At 37.3% G+C, this 17,808-nt stretch overlaps 1 protein-coding gene across 3 annotated transcripts in view; it reads right to left on the reverse strand.

The window, feature by feature from the left end:
• PRKN (parkin RBR E3 ubiquitin protein ligase) overlaps nt 1-17,808 on the reverse strand; it is a 722,549-nt gene that overhangs the window by 482,984 nt on the left and 221,757 nt on the right. The gene's annotated exons all lie outside the window — the stretch shown is intronic.

Consider the following 17,808-nt stretch of genomic DNA (forward strand, 5'->3'; position numbering starts at 1 on the left):
GAAACGGTGGACCAGAGCCAACATCTCTAAGTCTAGTTTACTGGCACAAAGTAAAAACTCCAGAGGGAGCACTACTAAACCAAGTGCTAAGAATATTCAACACTTAACAGGCACTTACACAGATAATGTTGATACACACTCTTTGTTGTAGCAATTTAGGGTCAAATCTGACAATCACAGAGAGCTCGTGAACAAGGTACTCCAATGCATCTTTGTAAACAGAAACAGGGAAGATGATACTACCAATGAAGATTGATACTTATTTCCTGTCCTAGTGTAATTTTAAATCAGAATCTGGCTTTTGATGCACACTCACTATGTTGACTTTCCCATTCTTTTCAGAGGTGATATTTAACTACTGATGTCAGAATTAGAGAAAGTTTGTGGAAGATCTCATGAATGCTATAGTCTTCAACGGTAAAAGAGAAGGTTTCCTACCCACTTTACCCCAAGAGTTGTCACATATACGTAACTAACTTCCTTTTTCAATTAGCATCAGTATCATTAGACAGTCTTACCAGACCTTGCGTCGAAGAAAAAAGCAGGCTGAATAAGTATCTTATGAAAGGTTTATCCATCATAAATCAAGACAGAATTCACATTTTGTTTACCATTTTCATAATACAGACTAGGAAACCAAAATATTGCCTCAGAACTAGAAACTACAGAGACTTTAGATGGTTTATAATTAATGAACTGCTTTCAAGACTTTCATTACTGATCCTTCCACAGCACCATGCAACAAAACTTGTTCTTTTGGGGGTGATACCTCCTGCAGATCCACCCCTAGTTCTCCAGTGTCATGAATGAGCCATGTGCAAACATCAACCTACAGACAAAGAAGTTGTTTGAATTTCCTTGAAGAAAACTCACTGCAGCATCATTACATTGGACATATCTGCCCTGAAATGTCAAGGAGGACTGTCAATTACATTTGGGAGGAATAGAAGGAGAATTCAGAAGGATTTGTCTCAGCATCTATGCAATGTTCAATACATTCAGTTTGTATTTGCAATTACTGTATGCACTTTTAATTGAAAAAGATTAATTTACAGATATTTTAGTGCTGTTTATACTCTTGTTATTATCCTTCTATCTCTCTTTTACCACTTCTTCTCCTCTGGTCTCATATTTTAAAGTGGTTTCATTCCATTTTCTTTCTAATGCTTCCCCATCCACCCTTTCTGTCTTATGTATTGCAGTTTTAAAAAACAAAACTATGTTTTGGCTTTGGTTTTTAAATTGAATTTTTAATAACACAGTCTTTTTCTTAGTGAAGCAGTAATCAGCCAGAAGAGATTTGTCAGTGCAAGGACACTGCACTTTTAATATTCAGACAAAACAGTTATTAGATTTCAACTTGAAAACATTAAGTTTATATTAAAGGTCTCATTTTTTTCTGTACAACTTGTTGCCCATAACATTTTAACAAGATCCATTTAAATAGCTCAATAATTTCCTTCATTAATACAAAATCCAAAACACGGCTGTCACTCTAAAACTTCTCCAACTGAAAATACTGCATACCATTAAGAAGGTAATAACCTAAAATATATTAATAATAAAATTAATAACTTAGGTAAATGAGGAACTTAAAAGTGATTTGCCCTGTACAGCTAGAATTACAAAGGGAAACGGGTATATATGTAATAACTCATAACCTTGGAACCCCCTAATCAACTGTCCATCAAGCCATGTTTTAATAAGCATTTCTTCTGGCAGTTTTGCTTGCTTAAGCAGCCCCTCTTCTGCCCTTCATTTTTTGCCACCATCTACTATGCTTCTCAGTTTGTTTCCTTTTAACCTTTGCATCAGTTCCCTGATACAGTTCGCAGCTTGATGCTGCGCTACACCCACATTGAGGGGATGGTGAGAAAGAGAGAATAAGAAGGATGGCAAGGGCTGCTTCAATCAAACAAAATACCCTCACAAAAAAAACCAACCTTTTTCAACCACTCTTGCTTGATCTTGACTGTTGTCCACAGTTAAATATGTGGCTTAAATTGATCGATTCTTAAAACGTACAGGTTCCTTTCCAATTCTTTTTGCAGGCTGAAGAGTATGTGGCTAGCTTAGGAACAAAGGGAGGGCTGACAAAACAGAGCCCCATCTTATCTACTATTCTCTCTACAATCATGTCAAGAATCACCTATTTCAGAAGAAGATGTGAAATTTGCACTTTGGGCAATTATACATCCAGATGATGATAGAAATAGCATATTCCTGGATTTCATTTAATAAAAGTTTTCTTTTAAAAGAGCAGATGAATGTGTTTTATCTCTGCTTTCTTGTATCTCTTTATAAAAAACAGGAACAAGCTTCAGAGCAGTAAACATCACTACTGGTGATGATAATGTAGATTATAGACCCAGAAAAGCTTAATTAGAAGATCCCAGGATAACTTTTTAAAGATAGCAGCTTGGAAAACCGAACAACATTTGATTTGAACACTGTGTATATTTGATATGGAATTAGGGTGATTGATGTTTTATAGCAGACTATACTTTGTAGACGGTAGGTGGGCTAGATCTGCAGCTTTTTTTTTGGAGGAAAAAAGGTAGAATTCAAGCTACTTCTGTAAATGTTTAGGTTATGCCTTAGGTTACTACTGTAACACAAATCTAAATACAATTGTTTATGTCAGTGTCACTTTCAATTTCTTCATGTATTTGTTTTACAACTCAGGAAAAACTTTTGAGAATATCTATTATTAATGATTCTAGAGATACTTTACTGTCTTAGCTGCTGATCAAAATTAATTCCTGTGATTCATATTCCAAAGGGAAATACTGCAAGTGTGCATAGTGTAGATTAGGAAGTATGTCCTTGCACTGGACCAAAGAGAGCTGAGAAGATCCAGAATTGATGAAACCCAGTATTAGGGACTGGGTCTTTACACAGAATGGGTTTTGACTGACTTGGAACAATGAATTCATGGCAGTTGAAATTAAAACTTTTTTCATTCAAGGCTTTTCATTTCTTTTTTCTTTTTTTTTCTTTCTTTATGAATTCTGAGCTTGAATTTCACAAGGCTGAGTCAGCACATCCTTAATGAATAACACAATATCCCTGGCAGTGTTCAAGGACAGTTTGGACAAAGACTTGGGTGTCACCAAGTCATGGTGTGACCAGGTCATGGTCTAGGGTGGGGCATTCCCACCCATGGCAGGGGGGTTGGAACTAGATGATCTTAAGGTCCTTTCCAACCTTAACTATTCTGTGAGTCTATGACTACCCTTCGGTTGTGCCAGCAGTGAGCTAACTGAAAGGTCACTTTGGAAGACTGAGCTAAACCATGAAGAGGTAGAAGATAACTCTGTTTCAGTAACTGAAATCGTCTTGTTCTGATTGACTTCTGCTAGATATCTTCTTGACAACTTATTTTGATATGTCAATACTGAGTGTTCTCCATCTAATAAACATATAGCCCACTTGAGAAGTCATATTATATTTTCCGATATGCAATGCACTTTATTTTGAAAGATTTTATATAAAGAAACACTACAGCAGAGAATAGTTTGAATTTGAGGATATAGATGTGAATGTAAAAAAGATAATTTCTTGTGGTATTTTCCCTTGAAAGGGAATTTGAAATATTTTCATTCCATGTTAACGACCAGTTGGGATTTTTTAGGTGTTTGTTTTATTCTATCACCTATCCTCTCAAAAGCAATTTTTTCACATTCCACTACCTAAAATCCAGTTCTAACCATTCCTATTATCTGGAGAACCACATCTTTGCCCATGAATCCCTGGGGCCTATAGAGTGGAAACAATAACAGTTTGCCTAATTGCTGCCTATTTAGATTAAGCAGATAATAGACTGCCTGATGATTCTCAGAAAGAGATTCATACAAGATAAATGCTCCAGAAAAGGTATTTTAAACTTCTAGGAATGATCAACACGAATGAAAATGTTGGCTTTCCAGTTAGGCTTTTTCTTAACTGTGCTGTATTTCAATATCAGGTGGGAAAATAAGTGGAACACTTTTGTCTCATTAATCTGCAGAATTAATGAAATAATAAAAAAGCTCTTTAGAGCACCTATGGCACCATACACCTCTTCAAACCAGTAGGACCCATGTAAAAGTGCAGATGGAACACCCACTATCCATGGAAAAGTCTTTTTCCATGAGCAGCATTTTACTAACAGGAAAAGTCTTTTTCCGTGGATAGTCTAAAGAAATATTAAAGGTGACCTCTAAAAAGAAGAAAAAAAAAACAAAACAAGGAATTCCCAGAAGAAACACCAAAACCCTCTTTATTGTTGCTGTAACTCTCTTACAACCCAAGGACAGATATCAAGTCTCAAAAGCAGTAGACACAGAAAGAAAATCCACTGGAAGAGCAACACAATTTTCATTCCCTAATCACAGACCAATGACTCAAAAAGGCAAGTAGAAGAAAGCAGCAACAGAAAAATATCCTTTATTATATAGGAAAGAAAAGCTGAAACATCAATGAAATTGAAAGTAGAGATTACCTAAAAGAAAAAAAAAATACAGACATGGTATTAACATTCGGTTAAGCCATGACAGTCTAAGAAATGGGAAGCAATATTTGCAAGAAGACTTAACATTTAACCAGCTGATACAGAAAGAAAAACCAAATAAGATATTGGGCTCAGAGAGTCTTCCACAAGTCATGGCACAGGTAAATCTGAAGGGAAAATTATCCACTGTTAAAATTATGAAGCAAATCAGCACCCTGATACCGCCATCTATTTGTGTGAATTTTGGCTACGGAGTGGCATTGAGCTAAATATTGCTCCACATGGGTAAAGTAAAAAAGTGCACCACTGGCCCTATATTACACAGACCATTTAGCAGTTAAAGTCCAGAAGTCAGAAACTATTTGCTATTTTTTAATGCTGTAGAATACATCTAATATTTGATTTCAGTTCACCTTTTCAACATTTTCAGAGTTATACATTATGGAACTTGTCTAGTATTCAGACTATTGTGGGTGCTAAGCAACATCTAGAAATAGAAGGAAAAATAGATGCTTTATTGAAAATACCAGATATTCAAAAAAATGTGATGAATAGGCAAGAAAACCCTTCACTTAGCTGAATATTTTACCCTGATTTTTATAATCTCTTCCTATTCAGTACTTGCAATAGTTTAAATATTGATTGTGCCAAAGAAATAGAATAAAAGGAAAGATACAAAAAATGTTCAATGAGAAATGATTCATTGCTTTCTAAATGTAAACCCTAGTATCATTTTAAGGACTACTATTAGAGTTCCAAAGAGAGACTACTGCAGCAAATGACAGTATGAGTGCATGGGAGTTTTCAGTTCAGCAGGTAACAGTGCAGCTGAAAGCGACCAGACACAAATAAAGTGACATAGAATCACAAAATTTTAACACAACCAGCATCCCAGTGGATGGGAGGCAGGTCTTTAGAGTATTAATATGCTGGGATATAATAAATTGCCTTGTTTTAAGCAGATATTGTATATATCTTCAAAACAACTTTAAAATAAGGATACAACAGTTAAACTTCAGCAATAGCTGGTAATAAAGGTGGACACAATAAACAGCAATATAAATTTATGGTTCCCCAGATAAGTGACATTCATGGCGGCTTCATTGCATTATGAGGGGGTGTCTAATCTCCCCATCCTCCTCATCCCCTTTAAATTTTTGTGTTTCTATGTCTTTTTTGTTATCCCATTAGCAAGCCCAGGGCTAACTGAAGAGTGCCAAGTCTCAAACTATTTATTCAGGTAAGAGTAACTTCTGAACAAATCTGGAGCAACGTCTGAGAGTTTTGTTACTTACAGGAGTTTTGGGAGGAGACGAAGCTTATATAAAGTGTGGAACCATGATGGGAGCCACTGGAGAGGTATGTGACCTGTGGGTTTCCTTAGGACCTTCAGCTGTAGGAGGTGATAAGATCTTATGCTGCCTTACTGGGTGTTATGAAGATCATAGTTTTGAATTGAAGACAATCAGTAAACTTCACAGAGAAAGTTTCTTTTAAAAAACAGGTATTCTTGTCTGCATCATCTCTTCATGAGACTCCTCCAGGTCTCAGTCTAGTTTTCAGTTGGAAGAGCACTTTTGTGGAGCTTTGGACCCCAAATACCAATATAAGAAATTTATGACAGGATTTTCATTATAACATTGACTGCAGTGATCCCAGAAAACCACTAGCCCATAGCACACCTATTCATCAAGGCAAGTTACTAAAAAACAGTAACTCCACAGCAACTCTATTTGAGTGTCAGGGTATCTCTGCCAATGATTGTTCATTGCTATTAATTCATGTTTCCTGCTACACAAATCAAATAGGCTAGAAACTGCCAAGATGCTCAGACTTTCTCCTTTTGAAAAGATAATCAGATCCATTATATCTATATACAGGACAAGAATTTGTAATTACAACATATCTGCTGAAATTTTCTAAAGGTTAGAAACTGCAGAGACAGGTATGAAATGAACACAATATATTTTTTCAGCTCTCTTCCATCTGGAAAATTAAGATATCATTTATTAAAACAAAATTATTTTAGGAAGAATCCCTTCAAATCTATTCAAATAATAATGTGAATAATAAAGCTATTAACTGCAGCTACAGTTTCAATAATGCACTAGAAAAAGTATCTGTTTCATTAATTAGCGGTTGCGTGGTGACAAACTGACTACAAGAGAGAATAAGCAAAAGATTTCTAAGTGGGTTTCATAGAATGGTTAGTTCAGGTTAGCTAACAGGTGCCTTCTAACTGCATCATACATCAGCTCAGAATGCAGGATAGTGCATTCTGATGTGAACCTTACATGATCCATAAGGTGGTAAATTGTGTTTGCTAATTGATAATTCAGGATTAGAGCAAACAGCAAGCACAGAAGTAATACTGGTATAAAATGCTATATATTTTCTCTTCCTGTGAGACTGAACTTTCTGAAGAGCTCTGTAAAGACTGTCCCATATGCAAGTGCCAGCTGCGAGGGAGAAAATCCATCTGAGGGTAAAGAGTCACACAAACAGAATCCAAAGGCTTGGAAGGGACCTCAAGAGATCATCTGGTCCAACCCCCCTGCAGGAGCAGGGTAACCTAGAGTACATCACACAGGAACTTGTCCAGGAGGGCCTTGAATATCTCCAATGTGGGAGACTCCACAACCCACCCTGGGCAACCTGCTCTGTAAGGTCCTCAGACATTTACTTAAAAACATAAATCTTAACACTGCCTTGAATTCCCATGTGGAACATGATACACTTACTACAAGAACTGCCTGCTACTTAATTTCTATTGGGTACTCTTTTATGTCACGTCATACAAAAAGGTTAATACATGCATATTCAAATTAAGATTCCAATTTTTTTTCAGCAAAGAGAACAATGGAAGTTGGACAAGAAGCAATGAGTAGATACTGTGTGACTTACAATAGCTGCTGCAGCTAATGTCCCTCTGTGTAGCAGGATGCCTTGATTAGCCTTTACAAAAATAAAATTCTCTGATTTACAGCATAACAGAATAGGTCATATATTACAAAGGTTCTGCTATGAATGATACTCTTTAAAGAGAATTACCAGACTTACAATTTTATACTGCCTAGTCTCTTAATGAGTTAATAACTTGCTGGAAATGGAAATGTATTCAACCAATAGTATTTAAACTTTCTCACACTAAATTTAAAGTAAGTCAGATTTCCCCTCTTCCTTCACTTACAAATTGTATTATGCTACATTTTCACCTTTTTCATATTATAAGACACAAAACTTTAATGTTAGTTTCTAGCTCAGGGGAGGGATTGCAGACATAATTCTTATTTAGCTACTTTGCAGGGTTATTTTTGCACAATCTAAGACCTTAGCAATGTTATATACATATTTCCAAGTGGCATTACTAATACCACAACATTATTAATATGATAACATTACCTGGATGTAGGCCTTCTAGGACAAATTACCAGAAGATGAATTACTCTTTAAACTAAATAAAAATGTTTTATTGGCAACATATGAGATAGTTTGCAACATTAAAATACCTGCTTAATTATTGGCATTCCCTTTAAAACTTCACATAATGATCTGCAAAACTGCAGGCAAACTTTAATACTATGTTTACAAAGCTATTAGGATCTCAACAGTGACATTAAGAATATATCACACCGATATAAAATGGAAGAGAAATACTCAAACAAACACTAAATTCACATGCAACTTTTCTCCTCAGTAAATGAACAGTTTTTTCCTTCTTGTAATTTCATATACTGTGCACTAAGAACAACCTATAAAATTGCAATTTATTATCTCTGTATAGAAAGCAAAAGATCAATGAAAAGTTTATAATACTGATTTATGAAAAATGAATACAGGTATGTTTGACTGCTTGCCTTCTAAATGCAGTTGAGTGCACCTCGTTATTATTCTATCTTCTGCACATTCTATCTTCTGCACCTCATTATTGTTCTATCTGCCCTGATAGAACTTACTCCCTCTAAACATGTTATCTCCAGCTGTAAACATAAAAGAGAACTTATTTTATGTAAGCATAAAATAAGAGAACATCAAGGAATTTCTCATATTTTCCCTTTCTCTGATTTATTCTCAAGCCACACGAAAAAAAGCACAAGTAAAAAGTGTATGCTGTAAAGTGCTTGAATTAAGTATATTTTGGATACTTTTTGTCTGGGTTAAAATGTGAGAAAAGGTACTAAGCTCTTAATGGGTCTCATAAGCCACCACTGTTAGCAGTCTGCAGTGAGGCCTCAGGACTGCGGACTGTATGTTATTTGATTAACATGAGATTTAATTTTTAATTCTCTTTAAATTCTTTAACTTTTCTCACCCAGGTAGAAGCTGCCAGACTGGTCATGGTTCTCTCTTTGCTTAACACATACATTAAGTGTAAGTGAGCATGTGAAGAACAGGTATGTGAGGAAGCAGCCTCAAAGTGACACCTAATAGATGCCAGGACATAAATGAGATATAGCAGAACTCTGAAAATGTCCTGAAGACTTCAGCGATCCCTCATGCTGATGGGGGGGGACTACATTTGCAGCTGTAGGGCTGCAGAAAGGAATTTGGGAAATTTCCTTCTTTTATAGACTTCTAAAAGAATTCCTATGCATAGTTAATACTCCATCGTGGAAAGTGAACTTCCATACAAATTTATTGCGTAGTGCATCAAAAGTTTAACAGCTATAAATATTTATTTCAATTACTTCAACTAGTCATTCACAGATGTCTTTTTCATGCTTTATGAGCAGCATCTGATATATCAAAGAGCACTTCAGTCTTCTACTTATCCCACTGCATGCACCTATGTATAAGTTTGGGCAGCTGCTGTGAGAGCAGCCATAAATAAAGCCTACTGGGCATCCTGTGTGGGCTTACTTGGTAACTTGTTAACACTCTAGCATAAAGATGAACAAGAAACACATCCAAGGATACACCAGGTACAGTACCTGTACTGCAGACCCACACAGTTCATGACTCCTCTTTTCTTATCTGCCAGTAGCAAACAGACCAGAACTGCTTTGGGGCCACACAGACATGTCCACTGTCACTGCTCTACGTGCACTTGCAGAATCTTGCCTGTCCAACAAATCATGTACTGTCTTGTTCCTCTGATGTCAGCACCAGTCCCTTGACTGCATATGCACTTTGACCACAGGCAGGCAACTGATTACAAAGCAGCAGAGGTTTGCCAGCCTGTTCCTCCCTCTACACAAAATTATACATTTTCCTTACTTCTCCATGCCCCCAAGAGTTAAATTATCTGGAAGATTTAATCTGACATGCTAGTTCATAAGGAGACTGAGCAAGGGACATGAGCACAGCTCAATGGTCAGTCTTGAACCCAGACATTCAACTGTCTTTGGTCACCTATGCATATGTTTAATATACTAACACAACTCTGCAAAAGGAACATGTAAAAATTACTGCAAAATTAAGACAGCTGGTAAGGCAAATCATATGTATTAAGTGTAACCATATTAATTGTACCTGATTTTCTTTTCTGTATTAATTAGCAACAGTTTATGTTGAAAATTTTTATATACAAAATTGCTGCCACTTATCACCTTTAAAGATACAGCCACAAGGCACTCATAAAAATTGTGGAATTCTACTCTCTAAAGCCTTATGTATAAAAATATTTCCAAAAAAATCCTGAAAAATCTTACAGATTCTACTATAGGGGGTCAGTGTTCTCAAAGATGAGACTACTGTAATTGTCAGCCTGTGCTGTCATTTCCTGACAGCAATGACAAGTGACAATTCTCCCTATGTACCTGAGGAAAAAACAAAACAAAACAAACCCCAAACCATACACAAAACCCCAAACCCAAAAAACAATACCCCAAGTGAAGTCTCATGAGAGCAGAGTAGAGAGGCAGGATCACCTCCTCTGACCTGATGGTCACACTCCTTTTGATGCAGCCCAGGATACGGTTGGCTTTCTGGGCTGCACACGCACACTGAAGGCAGCTCATGTTCATTTTCTCATTGACCAGCACCCCCAAGTCCTTCTCCACAGGGCTGCTCTGAATCTCTTCTCTGCCCAACCTGTAGCTGTGTCTGGGATTGTTCCGACCCAGGTGGAGGACCTTGCACTTGTCATGGTTAAACTTCATGAGGTTGGCATCAGCCCACCTCACAAGTGTGTCAAGGTCCCTCTGGGTGGCATTCCTTCCCTCCAGCGTATCAACTGAATCACACAGCTTGGTGTCATCGGCAAACTTGCTGAGGGTGCACTCAATCCAACTGTCCATGTCAGCAACAAAGATGTTGAACAAGACCGGTCCCAACACTGATCCTGAGGGACACCACTCGTTACTGGTCTCCAGCCGGACATTGAGCCAAAATTTAATCTAGTATCCAGCAAAACATCACTAATTACTTTAATAAATTCCTAACATCCTGTCAGAGCCACAAAAGAGAAGTTTCAAAAACCTTCCCTATCAAAGTAAGTGCAATGATTTTCACTCTATAGTGCTTTTAGCTGTAAGAAACCATCATTTTTAGTTTGCATCCTATTGCTTATCACTGTTTTTGTAATCTTAAAGAATATTACAATATTATATGTAGACAGAAAGACTTTTGGGGAAGCAAGGAGGATTATGACACGAATTTTAATTAAATAACTGGTCTGCTCTGTAACAGTGATATGAAGAGAAGAGAGGAAGTACTACATTAGATTACACACTGGGTGATAGACCCATAAGAGCCTATCTTGCTATCAATTGCTTCAAGGGAAAATTGTAAGAAACTCTGCAGAAGGCAGTCACAGCCAGATTTGCCAACGGCAAGCCTTTTTACCTAACACCTGCAATATTAGTGTGAGGATCCATTTATTTCCTAATCTTTCAAGGTATTTTTATTATTTGTACACACATACACAGTTTTATAACACAAATGCAAAACCTCTAGGAAATCCTACTGCATTCTTTTCCAGTGGGCCCGTCAACATGGTAGCTGTAATGATGTTTGTTTTCAAATTACAGCACTCATACTATATACTCCCACTACATCACAAACACAAAACATCTGAATGAAAATTTCTAGTCTACAGTCATTCTAGAGCTATTATGTTATACATGTTTATTATGTCCTGATTTTCTCTCTCGCATAAACGCTTTGAGTCTTTTCAGTTTCTCCTCTTATAGAAAAGTTGTCTCTAGTACTAGTGACAGCATCTGCACTACTAAAGTCTAGACTGAACAGTAATACAGTGTGGTGCAATCTTAATGGATGATGCACCTCTGCTTCATGCAGCCTTCTTCTTCCCCTGCTTTTGCAGTTTGTATTTATTTTCCTGTTTGTTTAAATCAGACATAAAATCAAGTCCCACATGACACAAGAATTCTACAAGAATATTGCAGAATACCTTCATAAGTAATTCCTTTTATTGATTTAAACCCTTAAAGTCTATTTAATGGATCTCAAAAGAACTAAATAGGGCAGTCTGCCCTGGCACCAGTTGATGTAATTTAACAGAAATCCATAAAAGAGGATTGATCTTACTGAGCTGGTTTACAAATACTTATTCTTAGTGTGGTAACTTAGGCCCTCTTTGATCTGAAAGATATTTTTATGCCTACTCTCATACCAGATGGGCACGCAAGTATTTTATAAAAGATGACAGAAAAATTACATTATATAAATTTGGGAAAAGGCAAACTAATATCAAAACAAAAAAAAAACCCACCCCAAAGTAATGAATTTGCCTGAAACAATCTCGTATTTCATGACCTCATCATGCAGAAGCTGCCGATCTATTTCACAGCAAGCCATAAATATTAAAATGAATTTGTTTTGCATGTCTTATCAAAAGCTTCCAATATCAATTGTTTTCACAAATGTTTTCCATGCAAGCAGTGAATGCCTCTTCATCAATCTTTTATCAAAAGCAAACTTCTTCTGATTTCAGTCTTACCAGAAAAAACTTTACCTCTTTTGTTGTTTTTTTTCTGTTTTTTTTCCTTTCTTGGCAGAAGTACATGAATATCATTTTACACTTGACTATGGCTGCACTTCCATCGATGAGGAAATAAAAAGTAAGGCTGAAGGATGTGTTATGACCCTGCAGAACTTCAAACAACAGAAACATATGTAATGACTCCACTGTGCACAATAGTGACAAAGGAGGAAAGCATGCGTGCATGCCCATGTGAATGTGCATATAAACCTATTCCCAAGGAATGCTCCCATTGCCAAATATTTCTAAGAAGAGAAAATTAAGATTTAACAAAGGACTTGATTTCTAGATACCTTCCTGATATGTCCATCAAGCTTGAAAGAGAAAGCACATTATCAAAACACCATTACAGCACAGAGCTTGGGCTTTCAGTCTTGTCATGTGGGACACACATAGCAGCGTTAGGTAGTGGGACCTGTGGTGAGGAGCTCTGCAGGAAGAGGCCATGAACTGCCCTCTCCAGTCACAGCTGAGCCCAGTCACCTCTGGAGCCGGTGGTGGAAACATAGCGAGAGGCCTGTTTGAAGGAAGGTCCCCATGGCAAAAAGGAGTTACTCACTGCGGAATTCAGCCCACAGGTAAGCCAAGGACACCCCTGATGGACTACAACGTATGAGCACCCCACACCAGGGAGGGACACCTCTCATGGACTGAAGCCCACAGGTGACCCATGCCAGGCAGGGACACCAAGAAAGGAGAGGCAAAGGAAAACTAGGAAGGTGTGTTAGACAGAAACCATTACACACTTGACTTCAACTGCCTGTCCTGACCATTGTCTCATCAAAGAGACTGGGAGGGAATGAGCATAACCCGTGGTGAAAATAAGGGGACTTCAGATGAGGAAGGGGGAGGTGAGTTTGTTTATGTTTTCTTTTTTACTAAATACCCAATTCAGTAATAAGATCCTTGTGTTGACAATAAAATATATTTAGTAAATATTCCAAGACCAGAATGTTTTGCCTGCGAGACTTGGTCAAATTCCTTAAGCCCATAATATGCTGAGAACTATTCATTCTGAATGCTTGTTTCAAACATCTAGGACTGTGGGGAAGAAAACATTCTGAAAAAATGCCATCTGTTTTCTGCTGCTAAATCTGGACAGCAACCAAGGTTTGAATATATCTAACAGGATCTTCAATTTGTACAGATGAATGTCACACCAAAAGACTCACAATACAGCAAGGCCACCACACAGTGACAGAGTTCTAGAACAAAGTGAAATGCAGCAGTGATAAAAGTTTGAATATATAATGATTTCCATGGTAAAGAGAAGGAGGCTACGAAGTTCCCCATTTCTGACTCCTGAGAAGAAAAAAATCACAATAACCATAAATGAAAACATTCCCTTATGAAAGAACAGGGAAAAAAGTTTCAAATGAAATTAAATTCATGGGCAAGTGTCTGGAGTCTTCTGCCATGTAGTTGTTTGCTTTATAGGTATGCATGTGCATCAGGTTGCTCCTGCCTCTCAGAGGCAGAATCTTGTCTTGAATATCACAGACACAGTAGCACTAAAGAGATGAAGTGCTTCTTTTAGATGAATCCATAATGAAATTTAGAGATGTAGAGACAGACTATATCTAAGCTGTCCCAACCAGGCTCTCGGCTGCTAAGGATCCATCATCATGGATCCCCACTTTGTCATGATGTCTTCTCACACAGACAATACATATATGAGCACTGCTGGTGTTTAGGAACATGTTTTGACTTGATCCCCTTGAGCAGAAAAGTGTCAGACTTGTGGCATATCAAGAGAACGCTGGAGAAAAGCTGATGATTTGTTAGTGTTTACCCTGGAATGAAAGATTCCAGAGACAGGGAGGGCTATATAGTAATCAGTAGCACACAGAAGGTGAAGGAATCATATAACAATTATTCACTCTTAAGGAAACATACAATGAATATGCCAGGTAGAAGATGAAGGCTGTTATTTACAGAAATTTATATTTTATTTACCTGTAGCTGCCTTGTCTCAAGGTGCAGGGAGGTTGTGGGATGTGTGTTTGCAGGTTAGAAGGTCAGCAGACAGGTAAGTAGATAGATCATTTCTCTAAAAAACAGCACTGTGTGAGAACTCTTTCCTGTTACGCTATTTATATTTATTCCTGGCATTCTTTTTTTACTATTCCTATATCTGACAGGATGCCTACAGGGTAGGTTGGCAGATTTGATAAAGACTTTTCTTCCTAGGTGAGGTGTTAGTAATATAAAAGTAGAAAACAGATCAAGTGTGAGGTGTCCCTTCCCGTGGCAGGGGGTTTGGAAATAGATGATCTTAAGGTCCTTTCCAACCCAAATCAATCTATGATTCTATAAAAAAGACATGTGTTATGGTGAGCAAGTTAACTTACATTTCAGAGGTGTTCTTTAATTGGCTGTTCCAAATTTTCTATGTGTTTACTTGAGACTTAAATACTGTGTAAAAAATACCTCTTGGAAATAAAATAGCAAGTTGGAAAAAAATGAAGAGCTGACCTTTACAAAACCCTAACTATTCTGTAGGAAACAGCAGTCTGGCTGTGTTAAAGGTTATATCATAAACCATGTGGACTATCTACAAGGAGAGCTAAAAATCTAGTTTTCCTCTGAACCTTACCAGGTTATAGTGCATTGTTCTGTTCCTTCTTTATTCCAAGACAAATGAAACTTGACAGAAATAACGTCTTCCTTTCCTTCTACATTACTTGGCTGTCCCTCACTGAGAACAGAGAGGCAAGAATGTTTTTAATGTTTGAATGAAGGACAGTAAAAATAGCTTATTTAGGGGAACAGCTATGATGGACACTTTGTCTTTAAGACAGTGGCAATTGCAATTTCATCTGTTTTACTTAGGATATTAAAGAGATCTGAAAAAAAGATCATTTAATATACTTTGCCAGGCATATGAAAAACCTGGGTTTTGCTGCATCATAGTTATCTAAGACATTTATGATATTTATTTACTAATTGGTCACATTTAGAAGGATGTTCTTTTACCAGCTGTTACCAGATTGGTATGGAATTGGACGTAGATTAACACACAAAGCACAAACTTCATTAGTAGCAAAAAGGGTCATATTTCCATATATCCAGAACAAATAAACGAGACAACATACAGTTGGCTAAACCCAGTCCACCATGAGAACCTTTAGAATATTACAGAAATAAAATCTTGTTTTGAGCTATAGCTCTGACTATTTACATAGAAATGATTAGTTTTGTCTCTGACATCTGAGAGCCTTAATTATGAAGGAATTGCTAAACCTCTTTTTTTTTTTTTTTTTTAATACAACAAACACAACAATTAAACCAACCTGTGCCATGAAGAAAAGAATGAATAAAACCTGATTTCCTAAGGATTTTGGTTCCACATCCCACTGGTCCTACTTTAATAACTACGATTTCCCTGTGCATTCCTGTGATGGCTTTCTCCACTTGTTTTTTCACAATGCCAGGTCAATCACATCCACAGATCCTGCTGCATTCCTCTGAGCTCACTCACACATCCTCTGACACCACCAGTTGGCAGAACATGCCGTGGCTGCCTCTGAGCTACACAGGCTGACCAGCTGATCCTGCTGCCAGAAGGAGCGGATGGCAGCTGAGCTCTGCCTGTCCTCTCCTCAGTGGGGACATGTACTTGTTTTTTTCTCCTCTACAGAAAAAAAAAAGGAAGTATGAATTTGCATTTAATCCCTGAGATTTTGAGCTTTCTGTCAAGTGCAGCTGATACTGCCCATCAGTTTAGAAAGTTAACAGGTGAGCAGACAGGCAGTTGAACAGGCATTACATGAAGGTAATGAGATAACAATAAACTGCACTTCCTTAGAAAACAAGCCTAGAAATTATAGTCCAATGTCAGCAAAGCTGTAATTTATCTTCAACAGTAGCTGAAGAGGAAACAGGAGAGCCTACTGCTTTTTTAAAAGATATTTTAGGGATATTAGTGACTGATTGCACTTTTCATTGTAACAGCTGGGCATCTTAATTTGGTATGTCAGGTGTTTGCCAGTTCTCTGACACCATGCTCCACAATGTGATGTTTTATTTTCCTGTGTCACACGATGAATAATTGCGTTTCCTTATGGTTGCTGTGACTTTCCCAAAACCAATACAAGATCTTATGGGGTAATCTTTAACCAGTTAATGAATACTAAGTAAACAAAAAAACCTTAGAAGATTAAAGCATACAATAATCTAGCCTTGTGCTGATGCATAATATATGCAGTTTAGAAAGTCTGGTAAATCCCTGAGCTATTAGACACTGCTTTATGCTAGGAGGACTTATGCAATCACTGTGTGGGAATGAATGTCATACCTGGGCAGAAGGTAGCCCCAAAACTAAAATCATGTACATAGAATGCATCATTTTGTTGAGGATACACGGCTTTAGCCCAGGGGTAAGCTGATGCATTCTGTATGCTTGTCTGTATACACACGGGCAGCTGTAGTCACCACACAGATGTACTGCACCATAAATTACAGTTACTTCTACGGTAACGTCAGCTGACTTTGCCATTCTTCTGTCTGTGTACGCCTCTACTAAGCCTGAAGTCATGTCAGAACAAAGTCTAACTACCTCCTGGGGCTGAACAGGATGTGCCTTATACCCAGATGATACAGAAAAGTGAAACAAGGTAAAGCAGTGGGCCAGATTTACCCAGCATACATCGGCCAGTCTACCAACACACAGCATACATATAATTTAATACCTCCTAATCATTTTCTTGGTAGCACAATCCAATCTGGGGACACAAGTTTTGGGTCTGTCACACTGATGTCTGCAGGCACTATTTCCTCCTGTTGCAGCTGTCCCATACACAAACTTTTTCCTATTACTTGTCCAATGCTAATATTATTTTAGACTGGAATCGAGTCACTTCAATATAAAGGATCCTATCTGTGTTTTTTCATATCTTGGTTTATGTATAGCAACATTTATTTCATTTTTTGTTCTCCTTGACACAAGTTATTCTTTCTCCATATCAAGTGCAAAATCAGCAAAACTATGTTATTTTCATATTTAAAAATCTAATACTCAAGAGTGCCTAGCTCAAGATGTGACCAGTTGTTTCAGCAAATGTAAAAAAATGTTTAATTATCTAAATGTTGCATTAGCAGTTTTCAGCAGTGACAAAGTTGTTCATGGCTGCTTTGATACACAGAGCGATAGAGGAAGAGGGAAGAAGCCTAGATATCACTTAAGAAAGCATTTTCATTGTAATCAAAGATGGAAAAAAAATGTTGGAAGGTTATTAAAGGCATTTCCATAGGGAAGCTTATCTCTTAGATATTATCATGACCCTGGTGAGGTCTTTAGTTATTTGAGTGAACAGTTATCTGATTTTTACACACAAGCACAGTAGATTTTTGTCTCAGCATAGAAAGATAC

This window comes from Neopsephotus bourkii, unplaced genomic scaffold, assembly GCF_033783945.1.
Source record: "Neopsephotus bourkii isolate Nb327-2 ecotype Australia unplaced genomic scaffold, CSIRO-AGI_Nbou_v1 NB_1767, whole genome shotgun sequence".
NCBI lineage: Eukaryota > Metazoa > Chordata > Aves > Psittaciformes > Psittacidae > Neopsephotus > Neopsephotus bourkii.